The 18648-nt window shown below is 43.7% G+C and overlaps 1 pseudogene; it reads left to right on the top strand.

Annotated features, from left to right (window-relative positions):
* Positions 1-17053: 17053 nt before the first annotated feature.
* Positions 17054-18212, top strand: LOC122211256 (annotated as a pseudogene).
* Positions 18213-18648: the final 436 nt, after the last annotated feature.

Below are 18648 nucleotides of genomic sequence, written 5' to 3'. Positions count from 1 at the left end.
CACCTAGGTGTCCCCAATCCATGAATGTCCCTGCCATGCACAAAGCAGACTTGGCTAGGGAGTTCCCCCTCCTGCTGTGTTCCTGGGAGATTTGGCCCAAAATCTCCTGAGAGTAACAGTGAGATCTTGCAAGATTTGGCATTATATCACACGAGAATTGTCCCTAGATCATGGGATACTTGTGAACGGGGGACTGTGGCTTCGTTTTACAGACTCAGGATGGAAACAGACTATGCTCAAATGTCCAATGTCTAGAACAGCTCTCATGTAGCCTCTTTGTGTGATCACAGAAGCCACTTTCTGTGCACGTTGTTTCTGCCTTCCCCTCCTGCCCTCAGGTTTCTCTGTCCTGTAGTTCAGTGTTCCAAGTGGGCCTCTGGTCCATTTGTTCTTATTTCATTGGTCTGTGTTTAGCTCTAATGTACCTAAAGGCTGGGAGCGGCAGGAAGTATGAGTGAGGCCCTTCGTGTGAATTGCTTATGGTATCTGTTGGCTTTTGTACAACCCTGGATGTCGCAGCAGTCCCCATCCAAAAATGTCCCAGCCCTGGCGGTGTGCCTTGCAGGTACCAGGCAAGACCAGGGAGTTCCCCCTCCTGCCAGTTTCCTGTGAGATGTGACTCAAGGTCTGGTGAGCTTGGGACACATGTATTCTGAGGTATGACCTTAGATCTCAGGAGATTTTCCCCTTCATCAAGCGCTTTTAGTCAACAGGGAAGAGTGGCTGTGAATTCAGGAGCAGGACGACACAGACTGCGTTGAAATGTCCAAAGCCTGGGAAAGTTCTCAGGGACTCGGTTCATTTTTCAATCATCTGTATCTGTCAATGACCACTCTAGGAGCCTCCTATTCCTATTGTAACAGATTACCAGTTTTAGTTTCTTAAAACTACACCAACTTATTCTTATGGTCTGAACATGAAAAGTCCACAATGAGGCTCACTGCACTAAAGTCAACAAGGCAGCAGGGCTGCGTTTCTTTCTGGAGGCTCCATGGAAGTATCTGTTTGTTGTCCCTTCCAGATTCTAGAAGATGCCCACATTATCAGCTCAGAGCCCGTTCCATCTCCAAAGCTGGCCATGGCTGATCAGTTACTCTCAAAATACGGTATCTTGACACTGACTCTCCCTCTTTCACTTCCATGGACCCTTGTGATTACATTGGCCCCTCCAGGCTAATCTCCTCAGATCAAGTTCCTTAATCTAATCACAACTAAAAAGTCTCTATGCCATGTAAAGTAGCATATTACCAAATTCATGGGGTGATCATGTGGACATTTGTGGGAAGCTCTACTCTACCATAGCTACCCCCATCAGTGAACACATTTCTAAAGCATGTCAATCAATGCAGTCTCCGCATTACTGTAAATCAGCACGTTACCACATCTTAGTCTACTGCTTTTGAGTGCCAACCTGTCAGCAGCTGACACCAGCTCATTTATGTCCCTGACATTCACCATTTCCAGAACTCCACACTTCCCAAAAATTCTACATAAGATCAGCAGTGTGGCCAGTTCAGAGAGACCGTGAGTGACTGACGGGGCTTGTCCTTCCTGAAGGAAGCAATACATTCAGCTCTGTGCTTGGTGCTGCAGAAATTATGAGGAGAGATTGTCATTTTTCAGCATATTTCAGTATTATGTGTATACACTTACCAGAACATAACTAAATGAAAGGGAAAAGAGAAAGAAAGACCATGTACGTACCAGTGTTGAGGCATTTGAATTGGGGAGAGAGAAGGAGAAAATCTGTGGTGAGATGAATCTGAGGATCCTGTGCTTCAAAGGTTCTCAGGGATCAGAGCTGTGTGCTGCAAGCAGTTTTAAGGGGGGCCAGGGCTGAGGGAGTGGGTATGGATTGACTGTGTCCTGTTAAAATTCATACGTTCAACTCTAATGCCCAGTGTGACTGTACTTGCAGAAAGGCCTTTACAGAAGATATAAGATTAAATGAAGTTAAGGGAATGGGGCCCTTGATCCAATAGGTTTAATGTCTCTGAAACAGTGAGCTTAAGCTCCCCACCTCCCACCCGAGCACAAGCCCCCAGAAAAAGACACATGAGACCACACGGCAAAGAGGGTTCTCTGTGAGGACAGGAATAGAGCTCTCACTCAAACCTGAATTGCTGAGAACTTCCAGTCTTGATCTTAGATTTCCAGCCTCCAGAATTGAGAGAAAACAACTGTCTCTTAAATCCATGTAATATGTGGTATTCTGTGAAGGCAGCCCAAGCTGACTAATGTGGGTCTCACTCAGTCATTGGCCTCAGCAGCTTATCCTACCTGGGCATTTCCAGACTCGAACTCAGTTTTGTCTATATTCCGGAACTGGCACTCACAATCCACTTTCCCTTTGTGAAGAATGATCTGTGAATTTATTTTTTTAAGTTAGCTCTATGCCCAATGTGTGGCTTGAACTCACTGACCCCAAGATCAAGAGTCACGTGCTCTATCAATGGAGCCAGCCAGGTGTGACTGACCTGTGACTTGTCACATGGTTGATGATTTCATAGCACAATTTATCACATGTGGGAATGACCTAGACCAAAGATCTTCTTGGATTTTCTTTTGATCAAGTTTGACCTCAAATATCAACCTAGAATGACCTGGGAATTCTAGATCCAGATTCTGCAGGGTGACTCCTTGACCCCACATGGCATGCTCTTCCTTTTCTCTTGGAAAATTTCTGTGCTTCTGACTCTCCAGAACCACAAGACATGTATTTGACTACTGTTGAGGGAGCTGGGCTTAGTCTTGGGGAGCCACAGTTGAAAAGGAAAGAATCCCCAGAATCAGGGCATGTTGGGGTGGATGGAATTATAGAGGATGTGGGAGGAAAAGAAGCTGAGGATGAGAGCCCCTCTCGCACTCCACTTTTTTGAGGGCCAAAAATTTCCTTTTCTAGGAGCAGCAGTGAGACACTTCCAGCAATAGTAAATAATAATAATATTAATAATAATAATAATAATAATTTATAGAAGCAAGGATTCAGTGCAGCCTCTAGGTTTGAAGGCCTGGAGGCTCTTACATAGATGCCAAGCCAGCACAGCAGAAGAGGACCTCAAAGTCCGTGAAGTGTGAGTTCACCAAGCAGATAAGGAGCTCTTTGCAGATAGCCGGAGTGTGCTTAGTGGAGGTGATCTCGCAAATGAAAACTCAGGTGGGAAGAACATGCACAGGCCAATGGCACTGTGGGCTGAGGGAGAAGACAGTCTGTTCCAGCGCAGGTGTATCTGCTCATGGCCACCAGCTCCATTTGGGCAGGCACAGGTACTCTGCTAATCTAGGTTTGCTTGGCTCCGCCTTGAAGTCTTCTTTGACACAGGCCAACACAGGAAATGCTGTGTCAGCCTGAGGGGAAGATGAAGGAAAACTTTCCACCAGCAAGAAAAGCACTAATCTTTCTCCCTGTTTGATCAGATCCTGGGGAGCGCAGCATTCATGGCCACCTGCCCCCAGACCCTTCCCCCTACAAGACTAGGCATGACAGGTCTTAGGCCAATGTTGGGGGAAGGGTGACCAAGAGTCAGGAAGCCCCGGGCATTCAGGATGACATCTGCCTGCAAAATCTCCACGCACTGAACATTGGGTGCCTGCTTCTACATTGTGGGTTCCGAGAGCAGGACCATGGCGCCCCTCGTGGCCTCTTGGGGGAGGCGCACAAGGATCCCAGGATTGAGGCAAGGGCATGTATAAAGGATACAATCCCACCTTCCCCTCTAGACCCAGCTGAGAGTTCACAGCAGGAGGTGAGCCGGGTTCCAGGCACACCTCATCCTTCCCTTCAGTTCCTCCACAACTGTACTTTGGATGAGATTTCTGCAGTCCAAATCAGCCCTTGGAAGGAACAATACCATGTCTTGAAAACAAAACAAAACAGCTATTCCGAAGACACTAGAAGAATCTGGGCAATTTTATGTTCATCAGCGGACACTTCTAGGATTCTGATTGCCTATGTCTGGATTGCGCCTCTAGGTACTGTCTTACTTTTACATACACACACACACACACACACACACACACACACATATGTATATACATACATATATACACATATATATGTATATGTATATGTACATATATATGTATATATATTTCCAGAATCAGTTGCTCTAGTAATGAACCCTCTACCTTCACTGCCCTCTTTTAGCTTCTCTCGGTCTTCTTTCTTGCTACCATTTCCTTTGAGCATCTATTGGGTCATTATTATGGCTGAACTGCCAGATTCTTTGTCCATTTAATAGGCTTCATGAGGTACTGTACTGCATCTTTGTGAGATCTGTGAGATCATTTTGGTGTCTATTTGTATGGTATTTGTGTTGTACTTTCTTATGATCCTGTTGCCAGAGATTGATTCTAGAGCTGCTTTAATTAAGTGGGCTGGGTTGTTGGTGCACTACTAAGAAAGAATGAGTTCATCAGTAAGTATATTTTGTCATGAAGCCCTTGGCTTGCCTCCTATGTCTTCCCGATTGTGTCTTACTTGAACATTCAGGACACTCTCTTCTATAGATGTGATCTGACTGGCTTTATCACAAACCTCCTGTGGACCTTGTCATATGCAGATAAGATAAGCCAAGAGATTCACATTGAGTTTTCAGTGACATTAAAATCTTTTGACAAGGGCTCCTGGTAACCCACAAATCCTCACAACAGTTGTGGAGATGTATACTGTAATTTACATTTTTTGAAAACTGTAAATGGGGCGCCTGGGTGGTTCAGTCAGTTGAGCGTCTGACCTTGGCTCAGGTGATGATCTCGCGGTTTGTGTGATCACCGAGTTGGGTTCTGTGGGGGGCCTGGAGCACGCTTCAGATTCTGTGTCTCCCTCTCTCTCTGCCCCTCCCGTGTTCATGCTCTGTCCATCTGTCTGTCTCTCCCTCTCAAAAATAAAACGTTAAAAAAAACCTGAAATTGAGGTCAATGCATTTATTGTAATTCTATTTTACATTAACATTCTTCATCTCATCTTGTTAAACTTGTCAACATCTGTTTGGGTGGTGTCTCCGTTCATTTGGACTGCTCTAACAAAATAGACCAAAGAAATTTATTTCTTATGGCTCTGGAGGCTGCAGATGTTTTGGGAAGAAACACAAACTCCACATACACAGGCAGAAACACACATACACACACACAATGAGAGTTACAGCACATGGATTCACATGTAGACACACCTACTTCCCTGCACACAAACTCACACCACCTAATGACACTAATGTGCTGCCAGGGACACTCCCAAGTGAGAAAAACTCCAATGTGACCATCGTTCTTTTCCTGGGAAACCCCTATGGACTGCCATGTCCCTTATTCTCTTTCCAAAAGGAGGTATAATCATAGTGGCCCTGCACAATAAGCCTGCAAAACAGCCCCACCTTTCTCATATTCCAGATTTCTCTTCACATAGGTAGGGGCTGCAGAATACATTCCCCATTCACATTCCCGCAGTGTGCTCTGCAGTGTCAGAACAGAAAACACTATGAGGAACAGATCATGCTGTGTTTTTTTGCACATCTCTTTTGTTATGTTAGTGACAGGAAAAAACCAGATGGGAAAGAGTGATAGAGGCCAGGGAACCTCAAAGTAAGAGCAGAGCAAATATAGTCACAGACAAAGATATCATATATATTCCTACAGGATGTGCGTTTCTAGTCCTTTTTAAATTTTGTTTTTTAATGCGTTTTGGTTTTAAGAGGGAGAGACACACAGAGTGAGGTCAGGATAGGGGCCTAGAGACGGGGATACACAGAATCCAAAGTAGGCTCCAGGTTCTGAGCTTCAGGACAAACCCCTATGCAGGGATCGTCTTCTTGCTCCGTGACATCATGACGTGAACCAAGTTCGGGCATTTAACAGACTGGGCCATCCATGCACTCCACAAGTTGGTTAGGAAAAATGATATCCAAGAATGTAATTTGGATGCTCGTGAAAAGCTCAGGATCCTGCAGACAGTAACTGATTCTGCTATTTTTCAACACCTTTGTAATCATGTATCTGTTGGTAATGGACTGTCACTGGACATTGTCACTTTTGACTAAGTGGTATATAACAATCAGTGTGCACACGGTTAGAGTCATATACCTTAATTCTATTGAAGGAGAAAGAAAATAATCTTCATTCTTACATAAGGAAAGGGAAGCTTACCTCCGAAGTCGATGTGGAATCTCCATCTCTGTTCTCCATGGAAATTCCATCATTCAGGTCACTGATGGAACCTAAGAAGATACACAGATAGTTTCAGGACACCAGTGGGAGTGCTCAGGAGTGTTCCCTGGTTTTTGCTTCGTGGAGTTATTGACACAAGTATATGGAGACCGGTGGTTCCTGAGTATCAACTGACCTGCTGCTGGGTCATCCTTGGTACATAAAGGAAGGTAAAGGAAAGGAGCAGGGAAGCAAATGGAAACAAGGCCTGTGAATTTTCGCTGCAGGGAATATAATCAATGGGAAATATTGGAAACAGTGAGATGCATGCTATGTTTTGCTGATGGATTCCAATGATCCTAATGCTTGTTTCAAGATCAGGAAATGATCCTGCATTGCGGACATTTTCAAGACAATGTGTTTGCCCTGACTGTGCAGGACATATGCAACCAGGGTGGTGGGAACAATCCTCACTACCAAAGTTTGCTCTGGGTTCCTGTTTACCACGGTCCTTTCAGTGTGCACGCCAAGGTTTGAGTACTTCCTAAGGCTTATGATACTGTTATGAAATTGAGTAGAAATCTTCCTGATTCTTCGCTGCCTAGACCCCATATGAGAGATGCTGTTAAGTGTGAAAGATGTTGGGCCATTTTTTTTTCTTCTTTATCTCCACCTCCCTAGAGGGAATACCAAACAAACTTTCAGGTGTAGCTGTCCTGAGGGAAGAATGTACTGTTGTAGGCAGTGTGCACTGACCCTGACTTAGAGTCCTGGAAATTGGTCACCTGAATTGTTGTGTGTGAGTAGCACATATCTTCTGAAGAAACACCCACTCCACACACACACACACACACACACACACACACACACACACACATCACAGAGAAACATCCACCACCCTCATACACAAAAAACACACCAGCTAAATGGTCTACGTGCTGTCCATACCTGTAGAACAAGGGTTTTGTTTTACCGTACAATCCGTTTTCCTCACAAAACCCCATCTGCCACTCCCAGCAGGAACCCAGAAATCAGGGATTCTCTCCAGACCAAAACAGATGAGAAAGCCTCACCCTCAGAGTCATCGAGAGTCTTTCTCAAGAAGTTTCCAATTCCAGAATATATACCATGAACGTTTACTGTGGCTTCACCCTGTAATTACAGAATAGGCAACAGTATGAGGTTCACATCATACTGTGCACAGGGTTTACACATGGATTTTGTTCTCTTGGTGATGTTAGCAGCTAGTCGGGATGCAGGTTTTGAGTCAATGACTTCAAACAATCATACAAAGGTGACCTGTGAAAAGGCTTCCGTTTTCAAGGTCACATCTCCCAAGTCAGTTTAATCAGCACATACAAAATTCTTTTCCACAGAGGAAAATGATCTCCTGACAAATGCTGACTACCATACAGTTTCTCACTGGTGGTGTAATTATTACTTTTTTCCCTTAGGAAAATCACATCAGTTGGTGATAGAATCACAGGAAAAACCTTCAGCAGTAATAAATTGGATATAACCTCACAGATGGCCAAGCACAGATGTTCATATCTTAATTCCCTTGAAATCAAAGTAAAGCAATCGTGCTCTTTCAGGTACAGAAAATATCTTTACCTCAGGAAGAGTTATGGGTGCTTCCTCCACCTTTGTGCTGGGAAACTTTTGCATCAGGTCTTCAGGGGCAGCTAGGAAGAATCAGAGCAACCATCAAGACACTGGTGGGGCAGCTCAGGAACTAGTCAGAGGTTTTATTGATTGAACATGAGGCAAGCGTGTGCTTGTGGGTGAAGAGTAATTATGGACTGTGCTGCAGCTGGGCATTCTCTAGGGGGACCAAGGATGGCACAGAAAAGGAGCAGGGAACAAATGGGTTACAGGGGGTTTGTCTTTCCAGCAGAGACGATCCTGAGGGAGATGAGATAGTTAATGAAAGTCGTGGAAAGCCTGAAGTGCCTTGCATGTCAAGATTGAGTCTCCTGGCCTCTCTTGATTGTTTGAAGGTCAGCCCATTTATCACTGTCTGCCTCTTTGAAAATCTGTTCTTCTGCCAGAATCCCCATCGTGTATTTACTAGGATTTTGTATTCATCATGTCTACTTTGGAATTTGTCCTTGACGAAATGCAACTTTAAATGTGAAGGTGTATTTCATCCTAGGAAAAGAATCCTCTTAGATTTCCTCATGAATCATTTTGTCATAAAGATTATTACATCTAGAAGCCTTGAAAATACTGACATCCCATCATGTGAAAGGAAACACTATTGATCCCCTTGCTATACTCCTCCCAATTTTCTTTGGTCTGTAAGATGTACGTGTGTCCAGGGTGTCAGTGCTGTCCTTCATGGCCCATGCCATCCAACAAATGACAAGTTCCTTGTGGAGGTGAGGTCTGAAATGAGCACTGAAAACGTCTACCATTGCCATGCAGGAGGTTTGAAATAAAAGTGCTAGACACGTAGCTTACTACCCAGTTTTATTTTGAGTTCCTGTTTCAGAATGGCCTATGGGTGTGTGCTTACAGTTTTGTGGTATTTCTTTCCTTTTGTGTTCATGGTTATTTCTTTAGTTTGAGAAAGTGCATGAGATGGGGAAGATCAGAGACAATGAGAGACAGCATCCCAAGCAGGCTTCGTGCTGTCAGCATAGAGTTTGACGTAGGACTTGATCTCCAGAAACTTGACAACATAACCTGGACCGAAATAGTAAGACGCTGAACCAACTGTGCCACACAAGAGCCCACAGAATTGGAGCACTTTTAATGCTTATGGTAATGTTATCAAATACACTAAATTGTCTCTCTTCCTTTTCTGCTATTGGCTATGTGTAAGCAATGACCCCAGCTATGAGAGATGTGGACTTGCACTGTGCTCCATGCAGCATCACACTTTCCAGAATCTCTGGGCTGACCACAAGAATGTGGTCCTTTTATGTGCATTTGAGACAACGACATGCCCAAATCATCTGCGCCTCCTTCTCTGCCCTGCTTATGTGACTACTTAGGACACTGTGTAAGTTTAGGAGGTGATTGGGTCTTGTAGAGTCTAGCACTTCCAGTCAGCTACACATTGCTAAAATTCCTTTCCTCTGTGACTAATGGTGCCATGGCTTAGTGCTAGATGTATATTAGTAGTCCAGAGCAACTGAGGACTGACTCCTGGGTTCAGAACTGGGCTCTCCATGTAATAGGGCAAGTTTTAGGGTCATAAAACAAACATGGTCATAGTGCTTTACTGGACATCTCTCTCAGTACACCTTAACCATCATTCCCAGGAGGAACACAGACACAGGACGCAACCTACTTTATCCCTTAGAGTTTTCCACAAAGACTGATTTTCCTAAATATGAACACTTTTCCTTTGCCCCAGCATCGATCTGTAGTTGAGAAAATAAAACACGATGAAGATCACACCATCCTATACATTTTGGCATAGGTCTTTCATTTGGTGAAGATCAGGAGATAAAACACTATGTACAGTGGTTGAGTTATTTCCCACCCCCAAGTTAAGGAAGACACATGTAAAGATTTTGAGCTTGTTATGCCAGATGTGTCAAGTTCATTCTTATCATCAAATCCTAAATTCTTTTTAGTAGGAACATGTCCTGCTGAGGAAAGTGTTCACTTGCATATAGTTTGAAACAGGTGCTCTCACGTTTTATTGCCCCTTTGTACTTGCTGTCACTGGGTAATAGACTTTCACTCAGCATTCCCCCAAGCAAAGAAACTGCATATCTCATAATTAAGGTTCATTGTCAGATTTACCTCTCTCCATTGGATTGAAGAGGTAATAAAGGAAGTAACACTTCTCATAGAAAGTGAAGTGAGCTTACCTTGGAAAGAGATGGGACCACTTCCTCTGCCCTGTCTCCGGGAAGGTCCTCAGATGGCTCCTCTCTGGCATCTAGGAGGACACAGAGCAGCTGTCAGGACATTGGTTGTGCTGATCAGGAATGACTCAGGGAGATTTGCTTGAGTGGACATGGAGCCACAGTGCATGCATGTGATTCCTGAACAAACAAGGCCTGACCTGCTGATGATCCAATGTCCTTGGTGGACAAAGAGGAGCAGGAAGGAAATGAGATAGAGAGCCTTTGATTTCAAGCCAAAGGGTTCTACTCAATGTGAAATCATCAGTCTCAAATAGGAAAATGCTCAATGCACACTGTGTTTCAGTGATGGAGTCCGCTCACTTGTCCTGCCCACTGGAAAGGGCCATTTCAGCTTCCTGGCCTGCATATATGCCGCTAGCGAATTTGTCTTCTATCCTTCTGCGTTATTAGGTTTGTACAGGATGAAATACACATTAATTTGATCCTTCTATGATGCTACAAGTACACATTGGGTGGCATTCTTTACAAGAATAATGCTGTGGACTCAGCACTAACATCTACTTCCAAGACTTTTCCATTCTATTGTAAATAACTTCTCTCTCTCTTTCCACTGCTGCAGCCATCCTACCTTCTCCTTTCTGAGTCTACAAATTTGTCTACTCTAGTTTCCTCATAGAGTTGTATGTCTTTCCAGGTGTGTCTTCTTTCAAAGAGCGTATTACTTATTCAAAGTTCATGCATTTTTTAGCATATGGTAAAATTTATGATATTTTATGTTTGAATAATTTTCCATTGACTGCACGGATCATATGTTATTTACACTCTCATCACTTGATGGACTTTTGGGTGGTGTCTCTATGTCAACTGGAAAATCTGCTGCCATGAATATTTGGTGCACAATTTCTGTCAGTTACTGTAATGGGGATACTTGTAATTCTGCATTTGTCAGTCGCATAGAACCCTGAAGCACATAGAAGGTCTTTCAACATAAACTGTGTTTTGACTTCATAAGAAGTATGTATGTTCTTTCCTGAATTGTGATATATGTAATACCCTCATGTAAGATGTTGTGAATGGGGGAAAGTGGAGGGGTGGTATATTGGAACTTGCTGTATTATGTGTTAAAAGTTTATGTTTTAAAAAAATTTTTTTTAAATTTTTTTCTTTTTTTTTAATGTTTATTTATTTTTGAGACAGAGACAAAGACAGAGCGTGAGTGGGGGAGGGGCAGAGAGAGAGGGAGACACAGAATCCTAAACAGGCTCCAGGCTCTGAGCTGTCAGCACAGAGCCCGACGCGGGGCTTGAACTCACGGAGTGTGAGATCATGACCTGAGCCAAAGTCAGACGCTTAACTGACTGAGCCACCCAGGTGCCCCAAAAGTTTATGTTAAGTGAACATGTTGCTAATCATATCTACTATTTTTAAAAAATCGGAAAACACTGTTTCATGGGGAGACCTAGATTGATCTCTGTTCAAAAGGTAGCTAACGTGTATACATTCAGGTACTAGACACTTGTGTACCATTCAACATGGATCCTTCATTGATATAGAAATGTTTCTTAATTTCTATAGTTATTGTAGTATGATTGACTCAAAGAGTTTAAATTTTTAGCCTTGAAATTGCTGAAATGCCTGCCTCGACATTTTATACTGTTCTGAAAGTACAGGACAATGAATGAAAAGAATTATTCTTAACTTAATGAGTAAATTTCCACGGTACCTTCCTCTGGTACAGGAAGATGGTGCACCCTGGTGTGCGACCAGAAGCAGTCTCTTTTCTTTATGGATATTGTTGTCCTGGGTGGCACATCTTGTGCTTCATGTCCACAGCAATTTCCTGGGCAATGCAGAGAAATAGTAAGGTTGGCATCTTGATGGAAGAAGACCATAGAACAATTTGTCATGCTTTTCTCGTAGTTCATCCTTCCACTCTCCCTGCTCACCAGCTGCCTGACAAATCTCATGCATCAAAAATGGACTTAGAAAAATGTTGAGCTTTGGTTTGCACCTCAAACGGTTCACAGCCAAGTTTGGAGGGCCAATCCTGTTATTTAGCAGAGACATTAATAGAAATGCGGTAAAGCACAGTCACCACACTTGATGGCCAGGGTTGACATCACAATAAGAATCTACACATACCTGACAGAGGTAAGAGAGGGCTCTGTTCCTCAGTTTCCTGTTCTCACATGTGAACGTGTTAAGATGCTGTGCTCATTCATGTGCTCTGATGGGGCTAAAAGTGATGTACTACAAGTGAAACCTCGAGAACAACAAATGTTGGGTGCTTTACAATTTCTCTGTTAAGTGTTCAGTTACTGCATGTCTACAGGAGGAGTTAGGCACATGATAATGGTTGACTCCAGAGAGGATACTTGGAGGGCTGCACCATGTTGGAGTGTGGAAGCTCACTGTTTCGCCTTCCCACGGTAGTGATTCTCTACAGCTCAGAGAATACATGTATTATCTACTCTTATCATCCCCGTGTCAGTACTGTTGGGAGGGCAAGCAGAGGCTGTCACCAATATTTCACAGTGGCTGACAAAGAAATTTAGGGACACGAAGTGACCTGATTGGAGAGTCCACCATGATGTATGACATATCCTGGAGAGCAAGTTAGTTACGTCTCTGGTTCAGAGATCGCTGACCACCTGAGACCTGCCCAGGGTCTGTGAGGAAGTGCTTTGTACCTCTGAATCAGGAACTGTCCTCACTTACAGACATCCTCCTGTCCCAAGATTCTGTGGGAGACAGTGGGTGCCAGGTGGGAGGGGCCTGTGCTACGGAAATAATCTGCATCCTACCCCAGCCTCCTGCTTTCAGTTTCAGTCCATGACAGAAAATATGGTACAGTTTTTCCAAATGAAGATCCAATGGAAGACCAGGGAAGTGTACCTTTAGCCATCCCCCCCAGCTTTTCAGAAAGTCAGCTCACTCACCTAGGGCATTCCCAATAGCTATTTGAACATTCACATGGACCAGTGGTCTGCTTGGCCCCAAAGATGATTCAATATTTGGGCCATTCCAAACAAACTGCCACACTAGGACTCAGACAAGAATTTGCTTCCCTTCAACTGACCAATCCTGATGAGAAGTTTGTAGGGATGAACAGGAAAGTTACCATCTGTGCTGGGGCTTGCTGATTGAATGAATGAAGTTTATGATGCTCAGAGTGTTACTATTGATCTGAGGAAAATCCTAAGGGGCCTGGAATAAGGTCTGGCCTAGAGCCACTGGCTTGGATGCAGTGGCTGCAGTGAACACCTCCTTGCTCCTTCCTTCCTCTCCCACATCTAGTCTTTATTTTTAGGTCTCTTTATCCTATCTGGACACTGTAGGTGTACAGTTCAGACTCCTGTCTGTTTTTAGAGCGTCTCCTCCTTGTGCCCAGCCTGGAGACCCCACCTGAGGTCTCCCTTTGACTGTTATCAGGCAGTCCGTTACTAAGTTGCCAAACATTGCCAAACATTTATTCCACCCACCCAATGGCATGTTCCCTTCTCCTTTGCCCTCAGGCATCACCCAGACAGCTCGTGGTCCCTTCCATACCAGCCCAGGACAATACCCAAGAAATCCTAGTTTCTTTCCATATAAAAGTGTCACGATTTAGACTACTCATATTTACGTTCAGAATTTGACATCTGCATTCAGAAGAGTTGAGCTCCAATTCCCTTCCCTGTCATGTCTGTTGCTGGGGTGGAATCAAGATTCTCCTGACCCAATGAGAGCAGTGTGGGTGTGTTCTCTGTGTGTGTACTCAGTAAGACTGTGTACACAATGGGAATTCAGAAATAGTTTTCTGTATTGAGGAAGATCTTTATGAAAGCCAGCTCCGTGGAAAAATCAAACGTAGAACTTAAGTTTTACAGCAAAATAAGATAGTACATTCATAGAACTCAGTTGACAAATTAGGGGTGGAGGTGAACAGCAAGAGAAAATTTCAGTGGCAAATAGCCTACTTGAAAGAACAGAATTCAGAAAATGAGTAGGAACATACCTAAAGAACAACAATTCACATTTCCCATCATGGGGGAACTTCTCACCAGTGACCAAACTGCAACAGCTCAGCTCACACAGTGACAATTGGAATGGAAGCAAAGGTGCATCATCACATCTCCATGGTGATGGGTCATCAGACAACTTTCAGAGTGAAGGCACCTCTACATTCTGTGGTTCCAGCTTGCTCCTGTCTCGCCTAGTGTATGTCCTCATGGGCAAGTGGGCCATTTAAGACGGTATGTTTTGTTTTCAAACATGATTCCTATCCCACACCATATTATTCTCTGTGAAAACAGGGATAACAGAAAAAAAAAAAAAGAAAAAAAAAGAAAGAAAAAGTCCTGCTTTCTAATGGAGTTAATGGTGAAATTTTCAGTGTGGGGAGGAATAAATGGAATATGTTCAGAATACAAAGATATTCCTTTCTTGAGTAGAAATCCCAGCTCATCCCATTTCTGATATTCCTCATTGATGGGACAAATTTAGACAAAACAATTCACATTTGTTCTAGAGAGAAAATGAGCATCAGTAGGAATTCAATTTTAAAAAATTATAATACTTTCTCAAAACATAACTATCAAGTTATATCTTATCATCATCCTATATTACATATGTTTACACTGTATACAACAAAATCTTTACACTTAGTTAACTCTTCTGAGCTCCTTGAATATTGTCACTGTTGCAATACATATACAGTGAGCAATTAATAAAGTAAGACTCAGAATATTCCCATCCAAGTGTTCAGTAAAAACATAATCAAGGCTATTTTTGTCTCAATGTAGTTATAAATGTGTTTATTGATTTCTTTGTTCATTTCCATGTGTATTTACCTAATTTATTTGGAGAGCTTGAGATGGGGAGAGGGTGTGAGGTAGAGAGAGAGAGGGAGAAACAAAAGCATGCTTCATGCTAGCATGGAGGTCAATGTGGGGCACTAGGGAGACCCTGAGAAGGCCAGGATTTGTGCAGGGTCACACTCATGGTCAGGGGCAGGAGCCTGGCCTCAACCCAACCCTGTGTCCTCAACGCTGAGGCACTGGCTGCGCCCAGGCCTCCTGGGGGCTTTTGGTGAGGTGTGTTGGTGTCACTGTATGGACAGGGTATGGGGTGGAGTGGAGCCCTTCTGCAGCCTGAGGGCATGGTTCTCGCATGAGGAAGAAGCCTGGTAAGGGGAACCCAGGCAGTGACCACACTTCCTTGACAACAGAACACAACAGAATTCACAACCCGGTAACCAGGCACCCACATTCTGGAGACAGCGTCTTGCTTGGCTTATTTGTTTGGAAACCTGCACATAAGCAACATGCTTTCCTGCTGTGTGCCCATGTCACAAGGCTATCAGCTCAGGAGAGCCAACAGTGACACTGTTTCCCAATCTTGGAGACAGTGTGTCATGTCTCACACTGGGTGCCTCTGGATTCTAGCTTGGAAAGACCCAAAGGTAACAGAGAGAGTCCCAGATCTGGCCAGTCAAGCCTGATACCTCTTTTACTGACCTGTGTGGCCCCACTTCCCCTCCCCATGTGTGTGTCTATGTGTGGAAGGAAGGGTCATGTGTGGCAGGCCCACCTGAGGAGATACAGTCTGATAAAGGGTCAGATGCCCGGTGGATGGTCATGCTCACAACCCAGGTTAAGGCTGGCTGAGAGGGACAGGGTGCTATGGGGCTTCCCTCGTGTCCCCAAGGTTCATCCTGAGACCTGAAGTTGTATGTCACTGCATCCTGGGTGCAGGGCTGTAGACAGGTTAGTTATCTGGGAGCATCCGTGGGAGAAGGCAGAAGGACCCTGACGATGGCTGAGCAGGTCTGTGATACCTCTGGGACAGCGGCTATTCAGTGCCTTTGCAGAAGACTACAGATAAGATCAGGGATTGGCTGGCAGACCCGTGCTCCGTCTACCCTGTTGAGGTGCCCATGTGTCCAACCTCCCAGGAGGGCCACTCTGGACACAGGGAGAAAGTGACCAATGGGGAGTCTCCAGAAACAAGGGCTGACCCTAGCCCTGTTCCTGCTCCTGCCCCCAGCCCTCCCACAGTTCCTGCCCCTGGCCTTGCTCCTGCCCCTTTGGTGCCGCTGCCCCTGCCTCTGCCCTTGGTCCTGTTCTTGCCTTGCCCCTGCTCCTGCTCCTGCCTCTGCCCCAGTCCCTGCTCCTGCCCCTGTTCTTGCTCTTTCCCCTGACCTTTTCCCTGTCACTGCCCCCACCAGGATCCCAGAGACATTGTGAGCCCCCACAGCCCCATGGGGACACCCAGTTGTAGGATGACCCTTAGTTCAATCACCCAAGCCCAACACCTCTCCCTATTTGTGCTTTCTTCCCCTAGGATGTCCACATCCAAATCTTCATATCTCTAATATGAGTACAATAGTTTATGTGTCAATTGTAGAAGAAAGATTAATAATTATCTGATTTTAAAGTGAGATCATTCTGAATTATTAGGATAAGCCCAATGTAAATATGATGGTCCCTAAGTGTGGAAGGAGGAAGAAGAAAGGGTCACAATTCCTAATGGGAACCTCACCTGGACATTATTTTTCCCAAATATTTGATTGACAATTCTTTACCATTAACATAAAATATACAACAGTGCAACTATACAAACACTTGTGCATTCTTTTTATGACTATTAGTATTCTTGGTGCTGAATATGAGACAGGATAATTCAGAACAGAAAGTAAAAAAAAATGCATGTACCATAGCAGTGTGAGAAATGGATACATTATCTTGACATGAAGTTGAATATGTTGCGTGAAATCTATCTCTCCCTCTCTCTGTCTTTCCCTCTTTCTCTCTCTCTCTCCCTAGTTAGTGATAAATAGGTGATGGATATAGATTGATAGATAGATAACATACAGATTTCAGATACATATGTACATATGTAAAATACTCACATACTCAAATTGGATGTACAAATAATGTTGAGAATGTATTTCTAAGACAACACAGCTTTTCTGACAAATTGGATGAAATACATTTGAGTAAAATAAAAACTGTGATATGGTGATGACTTTGCCAACAATGTAAATCACATTAATGTTGTGAGGTCTTGTTTTTCAGATACACAAAATATGTTTTTTCTTGGTGCCTATGATAAACATATTTTCCATTTACATTACTATTAAACTATGCCAACTTTTACAAATAGGCATTAGAATCAGCCAACCCAGTCCTCCTTCTCTTCCATACCTTCATACTCCTGCATCACAGGCCTAAACCCATTGACCTTATGATTGGTCACTTCGCCCTTGTCCACATAACGAAACAATTGACTATACTGTTTATGATGTCTACAGATCTGATTGAAATATTAAACTTTTGGAATATTTCAAGTGTAAGGCTTTATTCTGCAAAGACACTTGGTCTGTCTATGAGCACCACCTGCCTCCTGAGCATCCTCTAGGCCATCATCATCATCATCCCCAGCACCCCCTGGTTGGTCAGATTTAAACAGAAATTCACAGGGGCGCCTGGGTGGCTCTGTCTGTTAACTGTCTGGCTTCGTCTCAGGTCATGATCTCATGGTCCATGAGTTCAAGCTCCACATCGGATTCTGTGCTGACAGCTCAGAGCCTGGAGCCTGCTCCAGTTTCTGTGTCTCCCTCTCTCTCTTCCCCTCCCCTGCTATTGCTCTGTATCTGTCTCTCTCAAAAATAAATAAGGATTAAAAACTCTTTAACAGAAATTCACAAAGTACATCTTTCATTCTTTTATCATCCAATTGCTTCTGTTTGTCTCTCAATAATAACTGTATCTTCCATACTTCTGCTTCTAACGTGACCCAGAGGAATCTACTGCATGTCAGTAAATACTGTCCATTTTACCACATAAGCTTCATCATCAGGTGCTGTTTTTCATTTTGACATTATCCAGGGATTTTTTCTTCATAGGAGTCAGGCTGCTCTCAAGTGCATACATGGTGGCCTTCTTGTCCAGGCATCAGAGGCAGTGCCAACACCTTCACAGCACCAGCCTCTCCTCAAGAGTCTCCCCAGAGACAAGGGTCACCCATACCGTCCTGTTGTTTGTGAGTTTCTTTGTGGCCATGTACTGGGTGGACGACATCATTTCCTTCTCCGCAACTCTGTTATGGACATAAGATAGAGTCATCCTGGATTTTCAGAAGCTTGTGTCCAATGTCTATGCCACTATCAGTGCATTGGTGTTAATTTGTTCTGATAAAAGAAAAAAAAATGTGTTTCAAAAGTGTAGGAAAATGACAGTCAATTTACAATTATTTATTCATGAAGTAATTAACTTGAAAATTGGTTCTTTTCCTTTAATCAAATGTCAGATTATTTGTTTATGTAACATTTAAACTGTAGTTTTAATTTAAAGGTAATTTAAAATTATATTTTGGGGGGTACCTGGGTGGCTCAGTCAGTTGAGCATTGGCTTCAGCTCTTGTTATGATCTCACACTTTGTGAGTTACAGCCTCATATTGGCCTCAGCTTCTGTCAGCCTGTCAGACTGCTAGCAAGGTGCAGTGTTTGGATATTGTGTCCCTCTGTCTTCCCCTCCCCAACTTGCGCTCTCCCCAAAATGAATAAATATTTATAAAAATAGTATCAGGAGTTCTGGGTGGCTCAGTGGGTGTTAGCGTCTGATTCTTGATTTCCTTTCAGGTCATAATCTCATAGTTCATGTGTTCCCATTGGGCTATGTGCTGACAGTGCAGAGCCTG

Source organism: Panthera leo, chromosome F2 (genome assembly GCF_018350215.1).
Source record: "Panthera leo isolate Ple1 chromosome F2, P.leo_Ple1_pat1.1, whole genome shotgun sequence".
NCBI lineage: Eukaryota > Metazoa > Chordata > Mammalia > Carnivora > Felidae > Panthera > Panthera leo.
Note: the sequence above shows the minus strand (reverse complement) of the source record. Positions and strands in the feature narration are given on the sequence as shown.